This window comes from Puma concolor, chromosome E1 (assembly GCF_028749965.1).
Source record: "Puma concolor isolate L17-30 chromosome E1, mPumCon1.1.hap2, whole genome shotgun sequence".
Classification (NCBI taxonomy): Eukaryota; Metazoa; Chordata; class Mammalia; order Carnivora; family Felidae; genus Puma; species Puma concolor.
Genome location: NC_141680.1, coordinates 60632099 through 60646866, shown reverse-complemented (window position 1 = coordinate 60646866; position 14768 = coordinate 60632099). Strand labels below are relative to the sequence as shown.

The window sequence follows — 14768 nt, the reverse complement described above, 5'->3', positions numbered from 1 at the left end:
GGAGGACGGCCTGGGGCGGGGCCTCGGCGGAGGGCGGGGCCACGGCGAAACGCGAGGGCGGATCCGTGGCGGCGCTGAGGCCGGCTTTTGGAGACCTCGTATTGTCTCGCTCCGTTCCCCCCAGCCCCCTTTTGCAGACGAGCAATGTCCCGAAGGTCCCAAAGTCAGTAAACTGCAGCAGTGAGAGCCGAGCTCGGTTCGTCTGAGATAATTTTCAGGAAAACGTGAAATCCTAATTCTCATTCGGGTTTTAAGTAGGGAGAAGTGATAAAGGCTTTATTTCTACTCGTTAATCAGAGAAGCAAGCAGCCAGACGTTAAAACCAGTTCAAAGAGAATAGAAAAGGAGACCCGTTTATAGATGAGGCGCATTGAAATGGACATGTAAGTAGAGACAGAACTAGTTTTTCTGCAGGGTGGGGTTGGGGGCGGGGATCCCTGAGCTCCCCGAGAGACAGTCTACACCTTGTGAAAGAGAGCAAGGCTGGGGTCAGATGACTGCTTGGATGTGTGGTGGACGACGCATCGTGTTCCACTGAGGCATGGATATTTTTCTACACCCCGAATCTGCACTCTGTGGTAGGTAGGGCCCCCCAGCTCACAGGGCCTGAAGGTTTCTCAGAGGAGGCACGTTCCCAGCATCTTGGGCACTGTTCACAGTAAAAGTGGTGGAAGGAGATCTGAGCAGGGAGAAGTGTAGTCCGGAAGGAGGAATCCATGAGCACCTGGCCCCCCGCGGTCCCAAACAGACCAGACTCAGGCAGTCACTGCTGAACAGAATCCAAAGACCGAGAAACAAGTAGTGGGGAAACAGGAAAGGAATTTATTTCAGGGAGGCCAGCACCGGGAAGACAGCAGACTATTGGCTCAAAGACTGTCTCCAAAGTGCTGAAAAGACTTCCAGGTTGATATAAGGAAAATGTGGGACAGAGGTCGGTGGATATGTGCAGATGGGCAGCGGAGGTCAGGCGGATCACTGTCTTGGGGTCAATCATGCGGGGTCAGGCGGATCACTGTCTTGGGGTCAATCCTGCGGGGTCTTGCCGGCTCAGGGCAGTTCTTGATGCTTGAGGGGGGTAGTTTTCTGTTCCCACCACGGGATGCTTTGCCCGAAGGATCTGTTGCCCGAGTTAAGAGATAAGCTGGAAGAACTTAATCGGGGGTCAGAATGGAAGTGGTTGACATCCTGTTTCAGAAGCAGGAAGTTCAAGGAGGCCAGACGCAGGGCTGGGGCCTGCAGGGCCAAGCGTGGGCCAGCCTGAGGCTCCTCTCTCCCAGCTGCTGACACCCCTGTGTGCAGCTGGGAGTGTCCAGCGCTGGGCTGCAGCTGCTCCCAAGCCAAGTTGAGTGGGCCTCTTTACCGTGGTTGCAGACTTTGAACTTGATGAGGCCCCAAGCGTCCATAAACCTGGAGCACGGCGTGATGATTCAAGCTGTGGAATTTGAGCCCGGGGCCACACTGCCGGGAGGTCAGGCCATCGTGGAGCAGGGGACAGCGATCCACGGGGAGGACAGAGATTGCAAAGTGCTGGGGAGTTCGCCAGGAGAAGGGGGAGCAGGGCCACAAAAGTCACTCCAGCTGTGATCAGGTGAGCACAGAGGACATGAAGTCTGTGGTCCGTACTTAACCAGTTGTTCCCAAGCACTTACCCGCAGCTTAGTGATAAATGTAAATAAATAAGCTTTTTGTCCTAACAATTAAAACATAGTTCTTAGAGATACATTAAACAGCCCTTAGGTAATGCTCAGTCTCTGCGGGGAAAATATGCCCAGGCCTCTCTTTTCTGCCCCTCTGCACAGCATTAGCCTCTGGTCTAGGCGGACAGGGGACAGTCAGGTCTTGTGACCTCTGTGTCGGCCCCTGCTTGCTGCCTTCCCGGCTGACCCTCGTGGCTCCTGGCCTCTCTGGGGATCAGGACGAGCCTGGAGGTCCCCGTGTCTGCCTTGAGGTCACACTGCTCCCTGCTGGGGCTCTAGACCTCTCTGAGATCTGGCTGGGCCCCCTAGAACCCTAACCGTTGTAGGATTTCCAGATAAAATACAGGATGTGTTCCCCTGCGTGTGGCCAGCCTGTGTGCCTCCCTCTGTGGACACACAGTCACTCCAATGACACTAAAATGGCATACCCAGACTGCCTGCCCTTGCCCGGCCCCTACACAAACATTACATTCACTTTCCCCTTTTAAAAATTTAAAGTGCTCTAGAGAAAATTAACGTTCCTTTTAACCCCCCTCCCTCCTGGTTTCCTGGCCTCCCCTTGTCCTTCAGAGATGCCTCAGTGTCCTACTGAGGACGTCATCAGCTAGGCCTCTTTCCTTCGAGATGTTTTAAAACATCTGGGGCTCTTGGGTGGCTCAGTCAGTTGGGCGTCTGACTTTGGCTCAGGTCATGATCTCGCGGTTCACGGTTCGTGAGTTCAAGCCCTTGTGTCAGGCTCTGTGCTGACAGCTCAGAGGCCTGGAGCCTGCTTCCGATTCTGTGTCTCCCTCTCTCTCTCTGCCCCTCCCCCCATTCATGCTCACGCTCTCTCTCTCTCCCTCTCAAAAATAAATAAACATTAAAAAAATAATAAAATACTTCCAGTAGTAGCTGGAACTATAGAACATTGTTTGTGTCTGATAAAAATAGCATCATGTTGTACAGATTACTCTGTATCTTGCCTTTTTCACCCAGCAATCCTTTTGAAATCGAACCATGTTGAATTACATGGCTCTAACATGTCCGATTTTACTGTTATTTAATACGCTGTCACTTTAACACATCACCGGCTGCTTTCCAACCTGCCCACCTGTGGCCATTCAAACAGAAGCATTTGTTTGCTTTTATTTTTTGAATGTTAAAATGAACATCTTTGTATAAATCTTCTGGGACACCCATAGGCTAGTTTTTTTTCTTTTTCAGGTAAAAACAGGGGGGTCGAGTTGCGAGTGGTGATCACGTGCGCATTGTCATACTTTACCCTTGCTAATGAGCTGGTCCAAAGGGGCTCTCGCGTTGACACGCTTCCATGCACCCGGTATGTATGTGTTGCCCCCCAACCTCTTAGCCCTGATATTATTTAACTCGGATTTTCTGCTCACCCAATGGGTGCACCTAGCAGTCTCTTATTTATTTATTTATTTATTTTTTTTTCCTTTTTTTTTTTTTTTTTTTTGAGAACGAGACAGAGCACAAGAGCAGAGAGAGAGGGAGACACGGAGTCCGAAGCAGGCTCCAGGCTCTGAGCCATCAGCACAGAGCCCGACGCGGGGCTCGAACTCACAAACCGTGAGATCATGACCTGAGCCAAAGTTGGACAGATGCTTAACTGACTGAGCCACCCAGGCACCCCAAATATAGTTGTGGTGTGTGTGTGTGTGTGTGTGTGTGTGTGTTGCAGTGTGTGTGTGTGTGTGTGTGTGTGTGTGTGTGTGTGTGTGTGTGTTGCAGGTATATAACTTCCAGATGCCATTGGAGGTAGGTCTTTAACATTTTATTTTCCTTTTTGGTTGTTGGTCTGTTCAGATTTTTCTTTCTTCCTGGGCCAATTTTGCTAATAAATGTTTTCCTGGAAAAGTGTCCTTTTCATGAGGTTTTTCAAATGCGGGGTATTAAGTCCTTCCTGATCCTATTTTTTAATCTCTTGGTTATGCCCTCTCTTTAATTCCAATGTTGTTTATTTGTGTTTCCTTTTTTTTTTTCCTTGATGCTTTTTGCTGAAGGACTATTTTATTAGTCTTTGCAAAACACAAGTGCTTGGGTTTGTTCTATTTTTTGTTTGTTTGTTTTCTGTGTCCCTAATCTCCGCTTTTATTTTATTTCCTCTTATTTTCTTTGGATTTCTTTTGTCATTCTTTTTCTGGCTTCAAACGTGGACAGTTTGGTTCACTTAGTTTTAAATCCTTCTTGTGTTTATATAAATACAGCAAGGGAGGGGCGCCTGGGTGGCTCAGTCGGCTGAGCGCCCGACTTTGGCTCAGGTCATGGTTCCCTGGTTTGTGGGTTCAAGCCCTGTATCAGGGTCTGTGCTGACAGCTCAGAGCCTAGAGCCTGCTTCGGATTCAGAGCCTGTGTCTCCCTCTCTCTCTCTCTCTGCCCCTCCCCTGCTCATGCTCTGTCTCTCTCTCTCTCAAAAATAAATAAACATTTTAAAAAAATTTTTTTTAATGCAGCAAGGGAATCCATGTGTCTCCGAGAGTGAAATTGCACTGGAGCCCACAGGTTTTGATATGTGGCACTGACATTTCCATTCAGTTCTAAATACTTCACAATCTCTGTTAGCTCCTCTCTACCCCGTCCAAAATGGTCCTTAATTTTGCTACAGGAGACTTCATCAGTCTGGTCTGTTATGATTAGTACTTTTGTGTCCTTTTCAAAATGTATTTCCCTACCCTGAAGGCATGAACATATGGAATGCACCATCATAGTGTTTTCTAGAAGCTCTGTTGCTTTGCCGTTCACCTTTAGCTCTGCATCTCGGGCTGCATTCATTAGTGTTCACGATGTGAGGGAGGAGGACGCGTTTTTATTTTTTATCATGTGGATCCCCAGTCATTCTGTGGTCTTTGGAAAGACCGCCTTCATCCAGTGCTCTGCAGAGCTCCTCTCTGGAAAATCAGTGTCTGTACATGCTTGAGTCTGTTTGGGGCTCTGCGATGCTGAGATTTTACAATAATGTGTATTTGGTCCTTCATTTCTGGCACAGAGCTCCTAAACCCTTGGAATATTCCCTAAATGATAAGAGCCATTAAAGTATCTTTTGTTAATCCCAACAAGCCCCTTTCAACCACACCAGAGTTTATGCCAGTGAGGAGACTTCTGGAAAGCCTCTAAGCATAGAGGCTGGTTTGACAGGGAACCAACCTGGATCAAAGAGTGGGAACTTTCAGGACCGTCCCCACCGCCTCCTGGGAGGGGAAAGGAACTGAGACGGAGTTCATCACCAAGGACCAATGATTTAATCAACCGTGCTTGTGTTACGAAGGCTCTGGAAAACCCCTGAGCTACAGGGTTGGGAGAGCTTCCCGGTTGGCGAGCCCATGGAGGTGCTGGGAGGGTGGCACGTCCCCAGGGAGCCCATGGAAGCTCCGTGTCCCTCACCCTGCCTTAATGCGTCTCTTCCAGCTGGGTGTTTGTTCCTGAACCATGAACTTCTAGATCGTAAGTGTCGTGTACATCCCGGGCTGCCCTGGTGTTTGCTTCTCAGAGGGCAAGAAGCAACAGGCTGTCCATAGACTGAGACTTTATATCGTCTGAATACTAGTGTGTAGTTCTCCACACAGACATCCTGCACACCTACTGAGAGATTTGCTCCTGTAGGTAAATGGCAGGTGGAAGTGGCATTTTGGATGGGTTACAGGTGGTTACAGGTGGGTTACGGTGGCTGCAAATTCACTTCCTCTCCTCCCAACAAAGGAGGGAGTCTATTACCCACTCCTTCTCTGGCTGACCAGTGGTTAAGTAGCTGTGGGAGGGCTTCTCGGTCTAGGTCTCCAGAGGTCTTGGAGATTCCGCGCCTGCCCTCTCGGCCCCTGTGCTGAGAGCACCGTGCTGTAAAGAAGCCTGGCACTCACGTGAGGCTGACAGCCACCCTGCCATCCTGAGGCCCACAGAAGCGCCCAGCCAACCTGCAGACTCATGAGAAACAACGAAGTGTGCGTCTTTCAGGATACTGAGTTTTTTAGGTGGTTTGTTATCTTACGATGGATAATGCATCCAGCATTTTTATTCAGAGAGCAGGGGGAGGGGCAGAGGGAGAGGAAGAGAGAATCCCAAGCAGGCTCAACACTGGCAGCATAGAACCTAACGCGGGGCTCGATCTCACAAACTGTGAGATCGTGACCTGAGCGGAAATCAAGAGTCAGACGCTCACCCGACGAAGCCACCCGGGCGCCCTTATTTACTTTTTTAAAATACTTATTTATTGGGGCGCCTGGGTGGTTCAGCCAGTTAAGTGTCCAACCTCACCTCAGGTCATGATCTCGCGCTTCATGAGTTCGAGCCCCGCGTTGGGCTCTCTGCTGTCAGCACAGAGCCCGCTTCAGACCTCTGTCTCCCTCTCTCTGTTGTACTTCCTTCACTCATGCTCGCGCACTCGCTCTCTCTCTCTCTCTCTCAAAAATAAACATTTAAAAGATAAATAAAGTAAAATAAATTATTTATAAATGGGGCTCGAACTCACGAACCCAAGGTCAAGAGTCACACGCTTCCCCGACTGAGCCAGCCAGGTACCCCCTCCAGCATTTGTTTTTAAATTTCATTTTCAGGGGCGCCTGGGTGGCGCAGTCGGTTAAGCGTCCGACTTCAGCCAGACCACGATCTCGCGGTCCATGAGGTCGAGCCCCGCGTCAGGCTCTGGGCTGATGGCTTGGAGCCCTGGAGCCTGTTTCCGATTCTGTGTCTCCCTCTCTCTCTGCCCCTCCCCCATTCATGCTCTGTTTCTCTCTGTCCCAAAAATAAATTAAAAAAAAAAAGTTGGAAAAAAAATAAATAAATTTCATTTTCAGCTTGTTGGCTGGTACAGTGATCGTTGTGTATCAACCCTACACCCATCAACTACTAATTCTAATCATCGTCTGCAGCTTCTCTTGGATTTTCCATGTAATTTACCAGCTTCAAGAATGGCAATTTTATTCCTTCATTTCATAAATCCTTACATCTTGTATTTCCTTTCCTTTCCTTACCACACCGGCCAAGACCCCCAAAGCAATGCCAAGTACGTGCCATCACCCATCACCGAGTCCTTGCCTTTGGCCCCAGGGCCCGAGAAAGAGCTTGCCACCCTTCGCCTCTAGGGACAGTGTTTGTTAGAGGACTGTCCGCAGACCTGCTTTGTCCAGCAAGGGAACCTGTTTTCTGTACCACGTTTACGAAACTTTTCCATCCGAAATGGAGATGATGTCTAGAAGCCTTGAAGTGGTGATATGACTTTCATTCTTTACTTTGTTAATGTGGTAAAACACATTGGCTTGATGACGTTCTGCAAGGCTGCCTTCCCGAATAAACCCAGTGGGCTTGGACAGGTCACTATCCCTCTTACCGCTGGCTTCGGTTTGCGGGCACGTTGTGGAAGATTCTCCCTCCTGTGCTTGTGTGTGGCACCCGCCGCGCTCTCCCTCTCCCGCGGTGTTCTCCCAGGTGTTGGCATCAGCATTATGATCACCTCAGTAAACAAGGTGGAGAATGTGCCCTTTTCTCTTTTCTGGGAGAGTTTGTGCAAGGTTAAGGCTGCTGCTCCATAAATGTTTGGTAAAAGTTTAGTCATCAAACAATCTGAGCCTAGAGGTTTATTCTTTTTTTTTTTTTTAATTTTTTTTAATGTTCGCTTATTTTGGAGAGAGAAAGAGTGGGGAAGGGGCAGAGAGAGAGGGAGACACAGAATGGGAAGCAGGCTCCAGGCTCCGAGCCATCAGCACAGAGCCCGACGCGGGGCTTGAACCCACGAGCTGTGAGATCATGACCCGAGCCAAAGTCAGATGCTTAACTGACTGAGCACCTAGGTGCCCCTATTCTTTTTTTTTTTTTAATGTTTATTTATTTATTTTGAGAGACAGAGTACATGAGTGGGGCAGGGGCAGAGAGAGGGAGAGAGAATCCCAAGCAGGCCCCGCATTGTCAGCACAGAACCTGATGCGGTGGTCAGTCCCACGAACCGTGAGATCATGACCTGAGCAGAAATCAAGAGTCGGAGGCTCAAGTGACTGAGCCACTCACACGCCCCTGTTAAAAGCTTTTTAGTTACAGGGGCGCCTGGGTGGCTCAGTCGGCTGAGCATCCGACTTCGGCTCAGGTCATGATCTCGAGGTCTGTGAGTTCAAGCCCCGTGTCGGGCTCTGTGCTGACAGCTCAGAGCCTGGAGCCTGCTTCAGATTCTGTGTCTCCCTCTCTCTGCCCCTCCCCCGTTCATGCTCTGTCTCTGTCTCTGTCTCTCTCTCAAAAATAAATAAACATTAAAAAAAATTTTTTTTGTAAAAAAAAGCTTTTTAATTACAGATTCTATTCGATTCTTCTAAGGCTGTTCAGATCTTCCCGTCCTTCCTGCATCACCCCTGGGAATTGTGTTTCTGGAAACAGAAAAAATGCTCATCTCATCCATCCCGTATTTCAGACGCGTCACCATGAAGTTATTCCTAATACTCACGGACTGTTTTCCGTGTCTATAGCATCTGGGGTGATGTTTGTTTCTTTTCCTACTTCATTATTTTCTTCCTTGTATCTTTGTTGTTTCTTTTCTTACTTTCTTTGGGTTAGTTTGCCCCTCTTTCCCTAAGTCCTTAAAGGGATGTTCATCTCATTGATTTTCAGCCTTTCTTCCTGTATTGATACTTCAGTAAAAGCTGGACGTTAAGCCTCGCTTTAGTATATCCCACGGGTTTTGATACATAGTGGGGGTGATTTCCATTTTAATAAATTTCAAAATATTTTCTCATTTTGTTACGATTCACTCGTTTTTTTTAATCCATCGGTTATTTGGAAGGCTATTTCCTAACTCCAAACATATAATTTGCTTCTTGTTATTGATTTTTGGCATAATTGAATTATATACTTGGGTATACACTGAATACACACAGAGAAAATACCGTGTATGATTCAGTCCTTTGAAAGTAAAAACTCACTTTATGGCTAAGATGTTTTTAAAAACAGGCCATGCGTTCGCCTGAAAAGACTGTATTTTGCAGTTGGTGTTCTATAAATGACCGTTAAGTTGGATTTTCTAATTCTATTTCTCCAATCCTCTATTTATTGATTTTTTTAAAGAATATGATTATTCTATCAGTTGCTGAGAGGGGTGTGTTAACATTTCCCACTATGATTCGGCATTTGCTTTCCTGTTCCTGTGCCTTGACGTATTTTTGAGGCTATGTTATTAGGTACGTATAGACTTTAAATTTACCTTCTCTCGTCCTGGTGAATTGACTGAGTGGTGATCTTGAGATGCCTGCTTTCTAGTAAGCTTTATGCTTTATACGTCTGACATTATAGTTCTTTTATATATACATAATGTTTATTTATTTTGAGAGAGAGAGCATGAGCCGGAGAAGGGAGAGAGAGAGAGAGAGAGAGAGGGAGAGAGAGAGAATCTCAAGCTGTGAGCACGGAGCTCGACGAGGGGCTCGATCTCACAAACTGTGAGATCATGACCTGAGCTGAGATCGAGAGTCGGGTGCTTAACCAACTGAGCCACCCAGGCACCCCAACTGAGTGCTTCTTAAAATTCCATCCCCGGGGCGCCTGGGTGGCTCGGTCGGTTGGGCGTCCGACTTCGGCTCAGGTCACGATCTCGCGGTCCGTGAGTTCGAGCCCCGCGTCGGGCTCTGTGCCGACAGCTCGGAGCCTGGAGCCTGTTTCGGATTCTGTGTCTCTCTCTCTGACCCTCCCCGTTCATGCTCTGTTTCTCTCTGTCTCAAAAATAAATAAACGTTAAAAAAAATGTTTAAAAAATAAAATTCCATCCCCTTCCATTAGCTTGGATGTTACACCCCTTTTACTATGATTTACTGGTTACTCAAGAGATTACCGCACACATCCTTCATTTATCCAAGTCAAATATTATGTACTTTTACTTATTTCCAAGCCAACGTATGGATGGCAGAACACCTAAAACGCTATAATGCCCCTAGATCCATTATTTGCGCATGATCGAGCTACCTAAACTAGTTCAGCAACCATCTTCTTATCACACTCACAGATTCCGTGGGTTTTAGGAACTTGGGAAGAGCACAGAGGGGACCTCTGGCCTCTGCTATCACATAGAAAACTCCGTTCAACATGTTGAGGGGCTTCCAAATTGTTTTCCGAGACTTTATTTTTTTAATATATACAGGCAATATCTGTTTAGAATTACCACCCAGTTTACCATTTTTGTTAGCTCATTCGTGTCTGCATTCCTGACCTTCCCTCTGGGATCACTTTCACTTCATGTGGGTTTGCCAGGGTAATTGGTCCCACGTTTTGTTTGCTTGAAACCGTCTTCATTTTGTTACATCATCCTGGGGAATAGAACTTTAGATCAAAAAGCTATCGTCTTTCAGCCTTTTAAACGTACCATCCTGCTCTCCTTCGGCTTCCTTTCCTTCTGTTGAGAGGACATTGTCAGGTTCATTACTGCTCCTTGGAAAGACAACAATTCCCCGCTTCGTGTTAAGATTTCCTCTTTGCCTTTGGTTTGCAATGGTTTCCCCACCCTGTCCCTGCGGGGCGCGCCCTTGTTTTCATTCATCCCGCTGGGGATTCGCTGTGCTTCTGGAATCTGTGCCTTAGCGGCTTTCCTCGATCAGGTGACGTGCTCAGCCGTTGTCTTCTCAATATCGTTTCTCTTGTGTTCTTTCGTTTCTCCTTCTGGGACTCCAGCTGCACATACGTTGGGGTCTCCTTCTGGAACTCCAGTTCCCTGTCCTCCCTGTACAGACATGTTCCCCATTCTGTAGCCCCCATGCCCTCATCTCTCCGTGCTTCTTTCTGAATATCTTCTTCTGATTTATCTTCTAAGCTACTGATTTTTCTCTTCGGCATACAACATGCTGGTGCCCTCGGCCACGGGGCTCTTCATGGTGGCACCTGGTTTTTCCCCCCCCCCCACTTCTGGAGTTTCCGGTTGATTCGTTCGTGTTCGTTAGTTATCACGAGTTGCAAGTTCTCCGCCACAACTCTCGGTCTTTATCTCCTCAAATGCGGCGAGAACGGCTGTTTCCATCTCTGATTGTGATAACGCTAATGGGTTTCTTCCTCCCCACGCGGAAAGCCTGCTGTACTCACCTGTCGGATGTCTTAGTAAGGACAGTCTCAAACTGAATGGACAGCTCACTTGATGGCTATCTCGATTGAGCGGTTGGCACTTTTTCTTATCTCTAGGCACGGAGGTTTCCGAGTTATCTCGAGTGTGCAAACTTCTCCTCCTACTTGGGGCAATCTCTAAAGTGGAAATTTCTTGTCCTCGCCTGACCATCCGCGTAAAGAGCAGTGGGCCCCGCTCCATTCCGCCCCAGGAGGAGCCGGCTAGCAGGGCCAGCTGATGGAGGGCGTCTGAGGTCGCTTCGCCTCTCCAAGCCCTGCTCCAGCTGCGAGGGGACATCGGAGAGAAAGGCACGGTCCTCAATTAGCTGTTCCTTGTGGAATGCTTCCCTTGGCACCTGTGTCAGCCTCCCGCGTTTGAGTGACCTCATCCAACAGTTGGTTCCAAAGTTCTTGTTAAGTAATGCTCTCGGGAGAGCTAAAACCCTGACCGTCCCATCCCATCTCATGAACCTGGACCCTGACCCCATCCTGGGCCAAGCCCAGAATAGTGAGACTGGCTCTGAAGGTTACCCGCCTAGGGCTCCAGGGTTTCCCGGGGCCCGAACAGAGAAGGGCAAGGCTTCCAGCGTGTGTACAGGCGTGCGCTTATAACTACTGAGATCTGATTTACGCAGCACACAATCTGCCCATCGCGAGTGCGCAGTTCAGCGGTTTCAGCGTCCTCACGGAGCTGCGTAACCACCACCGTCATCCCTTTTGGAATGTTCTCATCACCCCAAAAAGAGAACCCTGTACCTGTTAGCAGTCACCCCCTTCCCCCAAACCTCAGCCCCTGCAAACCTCTAAACCTATTTTCCATCTCTCCGGATTTGCCAGTTCAGGACATTTCCCACACTTGGGATCATAGAACGTGTGGTCTTTTGTGACTGGCTCCCTTCACTTAGCGTCGTTATTATATAGCAGGTGTCACTGCCCCCTTCCTTTTTACAGCCGACTACTCTTCTGTTGTGTGGATAGACCACATTCTGTCCATTTATTCATCACCTGATGGGCATTTGGTTTGTTTCTACTTTGTTTTGAGTAATGCTGCCGAGGACCTTTATCTACAATATTTTCATTTCTTTTGGGTACACACCTAGGCGTGGGATTGCTGGGTCACCTGTAGCTGTCTGTTTAATATTCTGAGGAAGCGCAAGACTGTTTGCCAAAGTGGCTGCACCATTTTACACCCCTGCCAGCCGCGTAAGGGGGTGACAGCCTCTCTACGTCCTTGCCAACATTTGTCACTATGATGACAGCCATCTTGTTGGCTGTGAACTTGTATCTCACTGTGGTTTTGACGTGCATTTCCCTGGGGGCCAGTGATACTGAGCATCTTTTCATGTACTTACTGGTCATTTGTAAATCTTCTTTGAGAAATGTTTATTGAGACCCTTTGCCTATTTTTTTTTTTTTTATTTTAGAGAGAGAGAGGCAAGTGGGGGAGAGGGATAGAGGAAAAGAGAGAGATACAGAGAGAGAGAGAATCTGAAGCAGGCCCCATGCTCAGCAGGGCTCGATCCCACAACGCTGGGATCATGACCTGAGCTGAAGTCAAAAGTTGGACGCTTAGCCAGCTGAGCCACCCATGAACCCCCCTTTGCATATTTTTTACTTGGTTTTCTTTTTTTGTGTGTTTATTTATTTTTGAGAAAGAGAGAGAGTGGGGGAGGGGCAGAGAGAGGGGGAGACAGAGGATCCGAAGTGGGCTCAGCGCTAACAGCAGAGGCCCCAGTATGGGGCTCGAAGTCACGAACTGCCAGACTGTGACCTGAGCCGGAGTCAGATGGCCAACCGACTGAGCCACGTAGGTGCCACAGTTTGGTTTTCTTTTAATTATTGAGTGGCAAGAGTTCTTTATATGTTCCAGATAGAAGTCCCTTATCAGATCTATGATTTACAAATATTTTCTCCCATTTCATGCTGTCACTTTCTCAGTCATGTCCTTTGAAGCCCGGAATTTTACATCTTGATGATATTCTGATTCATCTATTTTTCCTTGTGTTGCTTGGGGTTTGGTATCACATCTAGGAAACTACTGCCTGATACAAGGTTGGGATCATTTACAGCCATACTGTTTTCTAAGAATTTCGTAGTTTTAGCTCTTCTATTGAGGTCTTTGATTCACTTCGAGTTTATTTTTGTATACGGTGTGAGGTAGGGGTCCAGCTCTTTTCTTTGCATCTGGAAGCGTCTTGTTTTATTTTATTATTTTCTGTAACCTTGTGAGTTTTCTTTTCATGATCTGGGCAAGAAGGGCTCATTTTATTCCAGTTACTGTGGCCCCCAAAAGAACAGTTTGCCATCATACCATTGTGTTCCCATAGCGAACACCACAGAAACTCGTCCCTGAGTGCAAACGCGCGCACACACACACGCACACACAATAACCCCATGGGATGGGATGTGTACGCCTCACCGCTCCCACCCCTGGCTACAGAAGCTCCTGAAAGTTGTAGCATAAACAGTTCTCCCCTTTGGCGGAGTCATCAGCTGTTTCTAAGTCCTTTTGCTAAAACACTAGTATTTGTTTTGCGACTCAGTTTATCAGGTCTTTTCCAGGAACGGTTAGCCAAGTCCTTACTAGCTGAGGTCAGGGCACAGGGCAAGGAGCCCATGCAAGGTAAGTTGCTTGGGGAGGGAGTCATATGGGGCAGATAACTAGGTGCCAAGCATCCACTGCTGAGGAGGCTACATCTGTATCACACCACAGTTAACACCCCAGAAAAGTCCTCCGGAAGGCAAGTACCCTATCTTATTCGTCATGGCGTCCCAGCACCTAGCACATGGGCAGCCACAAAGCAGGCAGGGTAAATATTTGGAGAGTCAGAAGTGCAAACAGGAAGGGAACAGAACAATAGAAGGACAGGGGCAGCAAGGACTGGGTGTGGGGAGAGCTCAGAGAGAGAGAGAGCATTGCGCAGGCTCTGGAGCAAACGCCACCTCATCCCCCGCGTTGGCTTGGCGGGCGGTAGAGCAGGTGTTCTGCGCTCCGTGTCCCTGGAGACAGGGCAGGCAGTGGGCACCTGGAGGGAGCTGGCCCGTTCTCTCCGTGCGTCTTCAGGAGATAGCCTCCCCGCTGCGTAGACGGCACATCCTTCTATATGGATGGCCTCGGCTGGGTGGAGGTGGGGGCCTGCCCACAGCCGAGCAGGGGCTGATCCCAGGACCAGGCAGAGGAAGGACACCAGCCCTGCTGGCACCAGAGGGAGCAAAGGCAGCTCCGGCACTGCCTGCTGGCCGCCGTCGGATAAGGGCTCTGGCCGCTAACCCAGTTGGCAAGCGACGGAGAGAAGAAGCGTCCACTCTTCAGTGCTCGAGCATAAGGGAGGCTGTTGGTGGGTGTATTCAAGCCAGCAGGTCATTGTATTGGGTTAAATCATGTCCCCCCCCCCCCCAAGAGGTACGTCCAAGTCCTAACCCCTGATTCCCGTGAATGTGAAGAGGTCATTAAGTTAAGGATCTTGAGAGGAGATCATCCTGGGTGTAGGGTGGGCCCTAAATCCGGTGACTGGTATCTTAATGAGGGAAAGGAGAGGGAGGTCCGAGAGGCCCAAGAAAGAAGACAGAGACGGGCAGAGACCGGGGTGACACAGCCACACACCACGGAATGCCGGGGACCACCAGAAGCTGAAGGGTCCTCCCCTACGGGCGTGGGAGGAAGAGCGACCCCGTCAACACCTTCCTGTAGAACCTTTGGACTCTCGGGCGGGGCGACAGAAATGTGTGTTGTTGTAAGCCATCGGGCTTGTGGCGGGTTGTCACGGCAACCCGGGGACAGCAGCACAGTTGTCCGAGGCCTGTCTCCCGCCCGCCCCTCACAGACCCCTCAGGCACAGGGCGCCCAACGGGCCACGCCCCGCTGAGCCTGGGAAACACACCCGCCCGGAGGAACAAGGCAGTTCGGGGCCGGCCTGTGCCCGCCGGTACCTAGGTTCCCGGTGCCGAGCCGCCGCGGGCCCCCAGGCTTCCCGCGGGCGGCCGGTGGGGTGCGGGGAGGGGGAGAGAAAGGGGCAG

The 14768-nt window shown here is 49.2% G+C and overlaps 1 long non-coding RNA gene across 1 annotated transcript; it reads left to right on the top strand.

Annotated features, from left to right (window-relative positions):
• The first annotated feature begins 30 nt into the window (after window positions 1–30).
• Window positions 31–6238, top strand: LOC147574574 (uncharacterized). The gene is made up of 4 exons (XR_015244342.1): window positions 31–383; window positions 1372–1588; window positions 2901–3015; window positions 5103–6238. It is a non-coding gene; the product is annotated as an uncharacterized LOC147574574 (long non-coding RNA).
• Window positions 6239–14768: the final 8530 nt, after the last annotated feature.